We start from the raw sequence: 13,799 nt of genomic DNA, 5'->3' as shown, positions 1-13,799 counted from the left end.
TGCATGAGGTTCATGGAGATATATGTGGAGGCCATTTCAATGGTCTGAGTCTAGCGGAGAAATTTGTCACAGCTAGGTACTATTGGCCTACCATGGAACACGATGCCCATGACTTTGCCAAAACATGTCATAAGTGTCAGATACATAGAAATCTAATCCATGCACCAACACAAAAATTTCAGCTAGTCATATCACCATGGCCCTTCTCACAATGGGCATTTGATCTTATTGGAGCTATTTCTCCTTCGTCCTCTTATAGTCATAAGTTCATTATCATAGCAATAGAATATTTTACCAAGTGGGTTGAAGCTATCCCTTTGACCTTCACCACTAGCAAGTAGATCTCAGCGTTTATTCTAAACTACATCATATGTCAGTATGGAGTCCCCTTAGCTATTATTACTGACCATGGTAGTCCATTTCAAAACAAATATGTAGACAAGCTCTGTGAGAATTACATCATATATGATGGATATTCTAGTATTTACCATCCACAGGGAAATGGCTAAGCATAAGCATCTAACAAGACCATTGTTAAGATTCTCCAAAAGATTGTAATTAATTCGATTTGAGACTGGCACCTCCAACTAAATCCAACTCTTTGGGCATATTTAACAAGTGTGGGTGCTCCTACTGGCACAACACCATACTCTCTTGTCTATGGAACTAAGGCCATACTTCCCATTGAAGTTGAAATTCCATCATTGAGAGTATCCCTACAAGATGTTGATGATGACAACTACAAAATATCTAGACTCCATGAACTAGAAATGCTTGATGAGAAAAGAACAGTTGCCTTGACACATTTGCAATCTTACCAAAATTGACTCAAATGGAGCTATAACAAGAAAGTCCAAGGTCATCATTTTGAGGTCAGTGATATGGTTCTGAAGATGAACTACAAGACTCAACAACATAGAGAAAAACAAGGCAAATTTGAGCCAAATTGGGAAGGACTTTATGTAGTTACTACATCATTTGGGTCTCGAGTATATTAGCTTGTGGCTCCAAAAGGTGAACCACTACCCATGCCCGTCAATAGTGTGCATCTTTGCAAGTACTACACTTGATTCTATCTAAAAGGCTAGAAAAAATATCAAAAAAATTGAAAAAGGTCTTGAAAAAAATATTTTAAAAATAGCAAAAAGTCCTAAGAAAAGAAAAGAAAAAAGTGAAAAAATGTCATAAAAAATGGATGCCTTGATGAAAACCTAGCAAACAGGCATCTTGGCACTAAAATTTGAGTCAAGAGAAAAATTATATCCAATAGTGAAAACCTAGCAAATAGGTACCATGTGTAATCAGTTGTTGCTCCTCCATCTATCGGGATTCCATTTGGTCTTTTCCCCCTCTATTATTCCTTGATCACATCTTTCCTATTGCAACACATCCTTGGCTCCTTGACCATGGCTCATGAACTAGTTGACATCCATTGTTATCCTACTTAATGCATCACCAATCTACACACACTCTATCTTTGGCCTTTGTACATAGTTTGCATCTTGTCTGGAGGCATATCACCTATGTAGTGCATGAGTTTGAATTTGAACTAGGGGCATATCCCTAAGCACTTTTTATCCATTGGACCTATCGCATAATAGATTGGAGTTAACACTTGTATATTCTTATATGATCTTGAAAAAATCCTAAAAATTCAAATATGATCCTGAAAAATCCTAAAAATCATAAAATGTCCTGAAAAAATTCTATAAAAAACATAAAATGTTTGAAAAAAGCACTAAAAATCACATTATGTCCTAAAAAAATCACTAAAAATCATACAATGTCTTGAAAAAAGCACTAAAAATCATAAAATGTCCTAAAAAAATCACTAAAAATTAGAAAATGTCCTGAATAAACCCTAAAAATTGTAAAATGTCCTGAAGAAACCCCTCACACAAAAAAAATCAAATATCCTCAAAAACCCTAAAAATCACAAAACTCGTCAAAAATTTGCAATAAACTTTGTACATAGTCACTGTGGATAACCATTCCTTTTGTGTAAACACTTGCACTTTGTAAATTGAAATCAAAGCACTACACCTTCAAGACAATCACACTACCTGAGCAATGTGAACCGATAGTCAATCCAACATGTTACTATGAACCTATCAATTCAATCCACAAGTAGAACTATCACACTGTCAACATGTCAAACAATACCTATACTCCTTTAAACTAAAAAAAAAGTAATATTGGAAAAGAATGGCTTTTGGCTCATGCTTTTTAGTGAGTGATTTTTTTTTTCTTTTTTTTCTTTTCGATCATGTTCCTATGCCACTTGATGATATAAACTGATCTATGAGAGTGGCCAGGATGGTTCATGACCATCTTTTTCTATTTTTGTCTATTACAATGTACCTTTGAGAGTCTGGGGCATGAACATATGCCTCAAGAAGGACGATGTCAGCTTGTATTTGCACTCTAGCCCTTTATGCCATGATGTGTTGCATTCCATTTGCCATATCAAAATAAAGCTCCATTTGACATATAGTGCACTTTACATAAGAAAAAGTCTTTTCATCATACTAACAATTCTTCATCTCATCTCCTTTGTCTTCTATGTCTCCTTCATCCACTACCTTGGTCTCGTACTCTAATATACAAAAAGCATTGTCATCCTACATTCTTGCATATGTCCAAAGTCCAAACTGATCCACAACAATAAACATGGAATTTATAATATCTTCACATTTCATTAGCATTCATTTAATATCATTTTACATTTCATTTACATTCATTTCATATCAATTACATTGAATTAGACATTCATTCATGAGAAAAACATGTGGAAAAAGAATAAAGGATGGCATTTCCTATGCATAACATGTGATAAATCAACGCATGATGTCATAATATAAAAAACCACATAACAAAAGCATAAATGAATCCATATAAAACATATAAAAAACATGTGTAATCCATCTCATATAGTCATCATAACATAAGTACATCTCATAAATATCTTACAAAAAAATTAGAGTACAAGACCATGGTTTACATCAATACTAACTGCCCATAGGTGTGAACCATGAAAGAGCATAATAGAAACCAAAAAGAAACATAGAGAGGCCCCTCTATACATGAGTCTGTCAGTGTTATCCCATGTTTTCCCTAGCCTCCTAGCCTCTTTCTAGCCATGAGGATGATCCATATGCTCTTTTTGGTGACCTCATAGGCCCCATCACCCCCACACTACTCTATGTCCTATGGGAATGAGACCTTGATGCATGAAAAATCTCTACTCTCTACCCCAGTGGCACCACTCTCTCATACTGATCTTGCCAATACTATGCCTCCATGTGTGCCCTACTCATCATCATCTCTAGATCTTAGAAGTTCACATCTCTAATACTGCTGATGAACCCCTAAGACTCCTACACTGCTATCTCTACCCTATGCACCGCTGCATCTCTCTCAGCCCTTGCCTGATCTCTCTTAGCCAATGCCAGATCTCTCTCTATTGTAACTACATCCCTCTCTCCCACCATGACATATCTCTTTGCCAAAACCTAATCTAACTAAATCCATAGCCCTTTGATCACCTCCATCAACTCTACTTGACTATGCCCTAACTCTATGGGTACTAATGCTCTCTCACTGTCCTCCACTAGATCCTCCTCCACATCCATCGTAGCTACATCCCTATCCTCCCAATAGTCCTCCTTATCCTCTCCCTCATCACCTCTTCCAACACCATCCCCACCCCTACTACCTCCACTCTCCTCATCATCTCCCTCCTCCTCTCCCTCAACACCCTCCTCATCATCTCCCTCATCCTCCTCCTCAATATCCTCATCATCACCCCCCACATCACTCTCAGCATCCTCATCTCCCTCCTCCTCCTCAACATCATCCTCTACCCCATCACCCTCATCAAATACCTCTTCATCCTCTCCCCTATCCTCCTCCTCATCCTGTGGCCTCCCTTGGGATACTGATACTACTTGATCTATCAAAGGTTTTCGTCGATGTTGTGCAAACCACCTATCATACACTGCTATCATGCTTGCGTCCACTATATCTACTACTGCCCCCCATAGTCTCGGCTATAACTCTGCTAACTATGACTATGCTACCTATGTCCTGATGGGTGATCTCCACTCTCAAACCTCTACACTAGATCAGGCAAACAATGCTAACCCTATAGGTACATCTTGTGTCTCCCTAAACTATCTTTGTACCTACTCTAGTAGGTACATCTCTATAACTAGGTGACTAATCACTATGCACCCTATGAGGTAGTGCTCTTGCCTATAGTATGGTAAGTAGATGTCATCATCATCCCATCTAAGGAAATCTCTGTATGGTCTCCATATGAACTGTGTCATTGTGTCTATCTAATGGCGAAAGTATCTCACATATCCCAATGGTCCTCGGGCTAGTACACCTCTATAGCTATAAGCATATGACATATCATCCACCAACACTCACTCTACCAGAGGCCTAAATATTGTAATATGATCATAGGCCCAGATCTATAATAATGTGCCACTAGTGCTAAAGGATAGTCCCCCTTTATACACTCCCTAATGCAAATAATAATATAACATCCCCAACATCCATGGGCCCCAAGAAAACATAGTGCCCTCCATAATCATTTTCTCAAGTACTTGGCCCCATCCAATTGGGAATCCATATCCCCATCTATCAAGTATCAACAATCCACCAATCACCTAGCAAATCATAGATGTCAGCCATTCATGGTGTGACACTAACAAGTCCCACCTAATCTCATAGTCACGAATCCCTAACTCTACATCTTTGCATCCAAATAAGTACTATAATATTGATCATCTTGAAGATGGGTCATATGCTACTAACTCTCCATTGATAGGGATCCTAAGGATGCACCATACATCTTGTAGTGTCATAGTCACTTCCCTAGTTGGTAGGTGGAATGAACTAGTCTTTGAGTGCCACCTCTTCATCAAAGTTGTCAGCAAAGCCCTATTCCCCCTCACCTCTGGCATAAAAGTAACATGATATAATCCTAGCCCAGCCAATATCCCTTACTCATCAATTTTCATCTAATGACATAGTGAAAGGCTCTATGGCCTATGTCCCCTTATCTATAATAGGGGCAGCTCCTCCTACATAATCATATAGCCTATGTCAACCTCCTATGGTTTTGCATCTAGTTTACTCTACTTTTGACCCAAGTTTGACTTAGTTTGACTCTAGTTTAACTAAGTTTGACTTTTTTCTAATAATTTTTTATTATGTTGACTTATTTTTTGAACTCTTCCTAGGGTTTTGATCATGTTTGCCAAGTTTTGGGTCATTTCGAGCTCATTTGCATCATTTTGATCCTATCCCTACCTATCTGTCTGCCTTATTCCTACAACAGAGCTAAGTTTGACCAAGTTTGAATTTTTTCCAGCTATCCTAGCCATAGTTAACATATTCTTTCAACTCTTCCTAGGTTTTTGAACATGTCCTCCAAATTTTGAGTCATTTCGAGTCTGTTTGCACCCTTTTAGGCCCTTTGCATGACTCTCTGTCAATATCTACCCAAGTTTGACCTTCATTAGCCCTAAGTTTGACCAAATTCAAAGAATTTTTACCACCTTTGACTTCATTTTATCATTTTTATAACATTCCACTAGGTTTATACTAGCCTCTACCAAGTTTCAGCTCAATTTGGGACCATCCGAACCCCAATCGAAGCCTTGAAGCATTCTAGGTCGTAGTTGAGGTTCCTAACTTTGCAATGGATGCACTTGGTCATCCCAACTGCATCCAAGATGCACTTGGTCATCCCAACTGCATCCAAGATGCACTTGGGAATGCCAACTACATCCAAGATGCACTTTACTACATTTTGGGTGTAGTTGTGGTGTTTGGATGCCCTACCTGGCCCCGTGACCCCTGTTCCCCCTTGACAGATTCCTAAGTGCCTAGAAAGTGGAAAAAGTAGGAAAAAAATGAAAAAGCATTAAAAGTACAAAGATGACCTTGATTTACTCACTAGTGGTCCTGTGTTTGCCCATTGTTGGAAGGTCTGGACCCGTTCACCATGGCATTGCTCCCTTGGTAGTTGATTTATTCTCTTTGCTCCAGAGCTCTATTCTTCCAAATGAGAGAGTGAAAATGACCTTCAAAAACCTCTCAAATCCCTTTTATAACTTGTTACTACCTAGATGGATGTGCATGAGGTCCTTTCCATGTTGGTCGCAATGCCCTTTTTCACTCTAGAGCCCATACCTTTCAAGTTTTAACCCCAATTTTTTCTTCGTCGATTGCTATGGCTTTGTTTTCTTATTTTCGATGTAATTGACCTATCATATGTCTATGTTGGTCAATTGATCAAGGGGGCATAAATATATACGACATTACTAGGGCATGCTTTTATGGCTTTTTCATGAGCATTCTTTGACACAATGCTCCACATCACATTATATCAAAGAGGGGCAAAATGTAAATGCTCAAAAATGGTTTGCATCTATAGTTTCATCACTTCTTCATACTAATTTGTCCAATTTTCTCATTCTACTAAATTTGATCTTTTGGCCAAAATTGATCATAATTCATCATTTGTATCCTTTTTCACATCAATTTCATATCAACTCAAAACCATTTCATATCAACTCAAAATCACCCCAAATCAACTTAGAATCACTCGAAATCAGTCCTAATCAACGCATAATGTATCAAATATCAAAAATCAATCATCATCTATCCAATTCTAGGCATTTTTGTGGCTTTCAATGCCTTGGAAACCTATCAACCTATCAATCTTCTCAATCTGACCTTAGTACTATCGTGGCTCTCAGTGCTAGGTCAAACTATCATTCATGTAATCCAATCTTTGACATTGTTGAGGCTTTCAATGTCAAATTATGGCATTATCAACCATTTTAATAATATTGATAGTGTCCATTGATGTTATAATAATCAAACCTTTTCAATCAGTTTTGATCATATAGCATTTACAATGTTGGTTAAATGTTACATATCAATCAATTCATGTCATGTGTCCTTGGCATGTTATCAATTTCAATCAATCAATGTGACCATGGCTTTGGTCTACTTGTCATCATCTTATTCAATATCCATTATCATCATATTCTCATCAAAGGATACTGTCACACTCATTTAATCAAATTGGCCAATTATTTATCAATTTTCTCTATAGGATTAAATAACGCATAATTTGATCCTATCTTTCTTACTAATTATTCTTCCTAATTATCTTCCTCAATTAATCAATATTATAATAACTAGTTGGTTCATCATTCGCACACCATGGAAATTCTTAATTTCCTAAGTCACATTTTCCTCCATTAGTTCCATTTTTACTAATTCTTATTTTGTGGAATAAAAGGATTTTTAATTCAAATATTCCATAGAATATTGACATCATCATGACACTTGGATATGACACCTCATGGATTCTCCTTTGACACTTGAATAAAATATTTCATAATCAAATATTCTTATTCTCTTACGCATGTCCCTATTTGGTTTATTTGTCATAGATTCTTGGCTTTAAGTGGGCTTGAGGTGTGTTATGACATATCAGAGATTCTCTTCGACATTTAGACAAGTTTGACTTTTGTGCATCATAGAATCCTTGATTTGGCATCTTTTGTCATATGCTTCATGGATTCTCAAAGGAATCTCTTGCCACATCACATATCTAAGGGTGAAAAATCCAATGCTCTCATCCTCCATGCCCATTATAAAATGAGCATTCTTTCTCTTATTTCTGGTCCTTGGGTCCTAATTCTTGAGTCTTTGAGTCTCTAGCTTCTTTGCATTTTGCATTCTTGCTCTTACACTAAAATCACACTTCTACTATTCTCATGGCAAAATCCCTATCATATAATTTGCTTCAATATTGTGTGCACTATAGGAAAGTTGGAGCTACAATTATTTGGAGAAGAAAGAAGGACATGGGAGCTACAAACAAAATGGGGGGTTTCTAACCTTGTGTTTGTTTCTTTTGATTGGTTGGCTTTCATCGTAGACTAGTGGGTGCTAATGTATGTTGATTGAGTTTGTGATTTCTCATAGTATGTTATGCATTTAACCTATTTTCATGTCCTACAAGTACTTCTCTGATCAGTCATGAAAAAGTAATCGACTCCACCACCCATGATAAACTTTGTGATAATCTTGTATTGGTGAGTGTTGATGAGGTTGAGAAGGTAGATGAGGTATCTATAGAGGAGGTAGTATAGAAAAAAATTACACCTTCAACCCCTCCCCAATTCACAATTATATAACCAACATTAACCCTTGTGGTATATCAAAGGAAAGAGACAACTACTACTACCATCACTACAATGACACAAAATACTCCAATCTTAGTTGCTATAAAGGGAAGTGTACATAAAAAAGGTGAGACAGATGGAGAGTAGAAAGATGGGATAGAAAAGAATGAAGAAACTCAAATTCAAATAGGTTAGGTAGATACTCATGTGCTTAAAACACATAATAAAGGTGTTACTAATAATATAGAGGAAGAGAAGGACACACCTAAAGATTCAAGTTTGACAACAAAGTTAGGAGAGAAAATAGCAATACAAACATTGGTAACATTACCAAAATTTGCCACTCCTCCTAGTCAAGCTCTTTAGAGGCCGAGTATAGAAGCTACACCATTACAATTCTCAAGCCCAAGTCCAAGTACATCCAAGGGAGATGAAGTTACATCATTTATTGATGTAAACCTAGATGAAGTAGTTAAGTTTCCCAAATTTCATTATGTAACTATTACTATTGAGTAGATGGGTATACTCTAGGAAGATCTAGAGAAAGAGGAAGCATCAAGAATTGGTCATATAGGAGCATAGGTAGAAGCAAGATTTGATTGATAATAGAAATATTTTTACTAATGCATTCACTTTGCCAATTCTAGAGGAAGACAAGCCAATAATTGAATAGTTAACTAGCTTAGTAGAGAAACTTAATGAGATAGACCTAGATTCTAATGTTAAATTACTTGAATGGTCTGAGCGAAAGTTCCAACATAAGGTTGATGAAAATATATCATGTTTTATTGCACTGAATAGGTTGAATTAGAAACCAAAATAGAAAGTGTGAAGAAGATACTAGAGAATATTTTCTCTTTGTATGCCAAACTGAATAATACTACACTCTTCACAATGAAAGTTAGGAACCATGTCCTAAACTTGGAGAGCATTATGCATGCATCTAGAATAACTCTACCAAAGTCTCTAGCTCAAACTGAGAAACACTTCATCACCCTCCTACATTCCCAAAGTTAGTTAGCAAAATTACATGTAGATGAAGCCAACATTATGGCTAAACTGATAGGCATCCAGTCAACATTGACTCTACGAATGGAGATATTGAACAAGGAACTAGCCTATGCTAAAAGTCTCATGAAGAAAGATTCTCATGTTTCTACACATGAAGGATCAGTAGACCATTCTGCCAAGATGGCCATCCAAATTAAGTCATTGGAGGTAGCTTGTGATAATTGGGATGTAGCTCTGAAGATTATCCTTGAGATCCACAAACCATTTTTGGACAAACACATTACTAGTGTATAACCCATTGACATAAGTGCCAAAAAGGGAGAGTAAGGATAAATGGGGAGCAAGGAAAAAGTATGAGTAACAATTAGAAAGATTATGGGAGACATAGCGATAGAGCTAAATAGATAGATAATCTACTCAGCTAAAGAAAGATTTTGTATTAGATATAAAGTATACCATAAAACAAACAACTCAGGGGGAGTTATGAAATTTTGAGCTTTGATTGATAAGTCATATATTGCAAAAAATTTATGTTTTGAAATTTTTGTATAGAAATTGAATAGATACTAGTTATTTATATTATTCTCATAAGGATAAGATAATTAATTCATGACCAAGTGTTTTTGACACTCATGTCAAAGGGGTTGATTGTTGATCTCAAATTGGTTTTGATTAATGAGTGTCTATATATTTAATTCATCTACTTAGTTCATACCAAACAAGTAACATATGCTAAGCATAACATATAAGATAGTGAATGCCAAGTAAATAGTGAGTGTTAAGCCATTCAAATACTTAATAGATAGTATGTGCTAACTAATTCAAGTGTCAAGCAAGTAGGAAATATTGAGTCATTTAGATGTTTGAGTGACATCATTGAAGTTATAGTTAGTGCCAAGCACCAGGTATTCCAGATGTCAAGTAATATAGTTTTGACATAGTTGTTTGTATTGCCACAAACTACTATCTATATCATTTTTTAGCCAACTTAAGTATTATTTTATGGTTTTTGTTGATAAGGATGAATCTTAATTATGAATCCCTATGCATGAGATGCATCCAATCAAAAAAAGAAAAGGTCTAAGTTGCAATATGGGTGAATCACTACCATTGATTCATACCTAACCCTAAACTACCCAGGTCTTCTTAAGGATGATAAACCCTAAACTTTAAAGAGATGGAGAAAGAAATGCTAAGGAGAATTAAAGAGAGTTTGTATGTGTAAATAAAGAATTCATGGTGATTAAGGTGTTATGAATTAAGTTATATTACATAATTAGTTAGAAGGAGAACAAAGGAAAGGAAAAAAAAGATATCAGAGGTACATGTGATCATAAAGGTTTAGGTACACATGAGTATAGAGGTGATATGACATCAAACAATAGAGTACTAACCAAAGAATCATTTTTGAGAAATTTTAACAGGTGGATCAGTTAAATCTCTTAACAAAGTAGTCCTAATAGGCTCTTGTAAATCCTTTAACAAGGTGCTTACCTCATTGTAAGTTAGAGTCCTCTTATTAGGTTCACTTTTAGTAGGGTATTTTAAATCCTTTAATAGGATAAGATTTAACAATCTTGTAAGCCTTTAGCAGGGATGATCTTTCATAGGATAGATCATTTTTCATGGTCAAACATTGTAACCTTCATTGGATACACTTTATTTCTATCGTAGTGAAGATTTTTAGGTGTCATCTGCACCCTAGTTTTACCTTCTCCTTGGAATGTTTTTGGGTAACCAAATATCTTGTGTCATACATGTGTTGAATATTAAATTTTCATGCTATGAATGTATATTCTTAATTTAGTATTTCAGTTTATATGCATAGATTGTAAGATGGATGTGTGGTGAATATTTTTAGAGGTTGAAAGTTTTAAGTACTGATTCGCCACCCCCCCTCTCCCTCTTAGAGTAAACCCATTATCAAATACTTTTATGAACTCCTTCACTCTTAATTGTGGACTAGTCTCTATCACCTTTACTGATATGGCATCTTGTAGTTTCTATGAAATTTCCCTATAAAATCTTTTCTGTACTTTCTACCTTCTTGTTTCTTTCAAACAATGTACTCAAAGATGATATCAGACCTAACTAATCACCATCATCTCTAGAAATATTTTCCAATGTTGATTCTAATGGAGATTTGGTATTCTCATAGGTCTATAGTAGAATGTCTACTTCATGCTAAAATTCAATTTTGTCAAATTTAGTTTTTGTATACTTTAATTGTGGCAAAAATGTTGACTCTTGAATTACTATTGTCCAATTCCTTTTAATCATTTTTTCTTATTTTTTCTCATCTATATCCTCCTCTTCTTATTTCTTATTTTCTTCTTCTCCTTCCTCTTATTCTTTTCTCTTCTCCTCTTCTTTTTTCTTTTCTTTTCTTCTTTCTTTTTCTCCTCATTTTCTTATTCCTCATTCTCAAAGTTGGTATAGCTCACCAAATTGCCAACAATAGCTGACTCATAATTCTTGAATAGATCTTCTTCATCATTTATAGTGATTTTTGTACTATCCACTTGTATGGTATTAGTAATAATTGTCACTTGTAGAGTTGACTCTATCATTAATGTATATTTTACTACCTTTGCCACTAATATAATTGTTGGTGTAGTCTCTATAAGATTCTCTCTTATTTCTACACACTCAATTGGTAATATTTTCTCTTCTACCATATGGATTTATCCTCCGAAATCCTTTCTTGTTTGAAGAAGATTGGGTGTAGAAGTGATAAATTTAGAAATTTCTTTTTTTGTCTTCTTGTTCACTTCCTCATAATTTCCACCCATCAAAATAATTTCTCTCCTCTTATTTATTAGTAAGGGTTTAATACCCTTCAATATCCTCTTTATATGCTCATCACTTTTTAATTTGTGAAGCTTTCCTTTTTGGTTTTTCTCTAATCCCTTTATCTTCAACAATTCCTTTATTTTCTTATTTATTAATCTATTATACAAGTCCTTTGGTATACCCTTCTTTACATTTTCAAATTTATTATTTTGCAATATCATACATCCAGCTAAAGAATTCTTTAACTATAGTCTATCCATATTACTATACAAATAATAGCATTTTTTCAATTGTTAAAGTTACTTTATCAATAATTTGAACATTCACATTTGCAACCTTTGGCTTCCAATATTTCTTACCAAAAAATTTCTTCGCCTTTGTTTGTACCTTTTCTTCTAGTTTTTCCTCTGCTTCTTCTTCTTGAGATTCATATGATTCAACTATTTTCAAGTTTTTCCTTCTTGTTCCTAGTCCACTTGAAATTTTCTTGGTTCTCTTGTTGGAAGGTGATTTAGCTTGTTCTTGTTTCACTTATTTTAACCTCATAGACTTCCTTGTGTTGGGTGAGGTAACTATCTTAGCCTCTATAATTCTGATTTCTTGCTCATCTCTACTCTTCTAAACTAGTCATATGGTAGTAGGTTGTACTTGAGATACTATTTCATAAGGTGCACATACTAATAGTTCTGCCACCATCACACCTTATGAAGTTCCAATCGCTAGGGTTTTAACCATCAATACTTTTGTTTGACCACTATTCTAGCCTTTTTATTCCTAATTCCTTTAGCATTACATCAATTTTCTTCTCAACTTTCTTCTTGGTATCTTTTCTATGAAATTCACTATGAAATTCCTTAACCTTTTCTTCATATGTGCCCCATCTAGGACACTCTTCGTCTCTATCATTCTCCAAAATGATCTTTGTGTAGACTTCAATTAACTCTTCAATCATCTCATATCCCATAGGGTCAATGAATTTCACTCTAGGTTCAACTGCTTCCATATAGGTAACATTTGTTTCTATAATGAAGCAAATATCATTCTTATACTTTTCAACTAATGCTGGTGCAATTATGGATCTTTTTTTCATAGCTGACTAGAAATTTTTCATCATCCTTGTTATGTAACCAATCGTTCTTTCCTAAAATTTATTTCTATAATAATGAGTCATCATACTCATTGTGTACTTGTCACTATCCCATTCTCGGTCAGACATACCTATAAAACGTTTGATAACTTGAAAAAATAAATGTGGCAATAAAGAATCAAATCTAAATATAGAATCCTTTGTTTTCTTCAATCTCTCGATGTTGTCTAGATAAATTTATTTCACAATTTAAACATGTTGACTTTCTCCTTCTTTACAATCATATGCTAAGCTACTTGGATAAATCTAGCAGGTATGGAGTTCATTCTAGAATTGTAGTTCATCTTATAACCAATTGTCTTTCTAATAACCCTCACATCAATTTCAATTATTAGATCAAGTCTCATGTTCCTACCATCAAATTATTTTTTCAAGATTTTCTCCACTAACTTCTTCACATTTTTCTCATAAACAAGATTGCAGCTTTCATTACTAAAACTAGTGAGTTTTTGAATCATATCATTATCAATCATGACAAGGATATATTCTACCCAAAATACACCTTCAGTAGTTATGCTAAATATGATTCTACTCCACTAATGGTTATTAAAATAAAATATATGCTTAACATCATTCAAATCACTCAGATGTTCAAACCCTTTTTTTAGAGACAAATCATTGTTACACAA

The sequence above is a fragment of the Cupressus sempervirens genome, chromosome 4 (assembly GCF_028749045.1).
Source record: "Cupressus sempervirens isolate cs-2001-9-10 chromosome 4, ASM2874904v1, whole genome shotgun sequence".
Classification (NCBI taxonomy): domain Eukaryota; kingdom Viridiplantae; phylum Streptophyta; class Pinopsida; order Cupressales; family Cupressaceae; genus Cupressus; species Cupressus sempervirens.
This window is presented reverse-complemented; position numbering follows the sequence as displayed.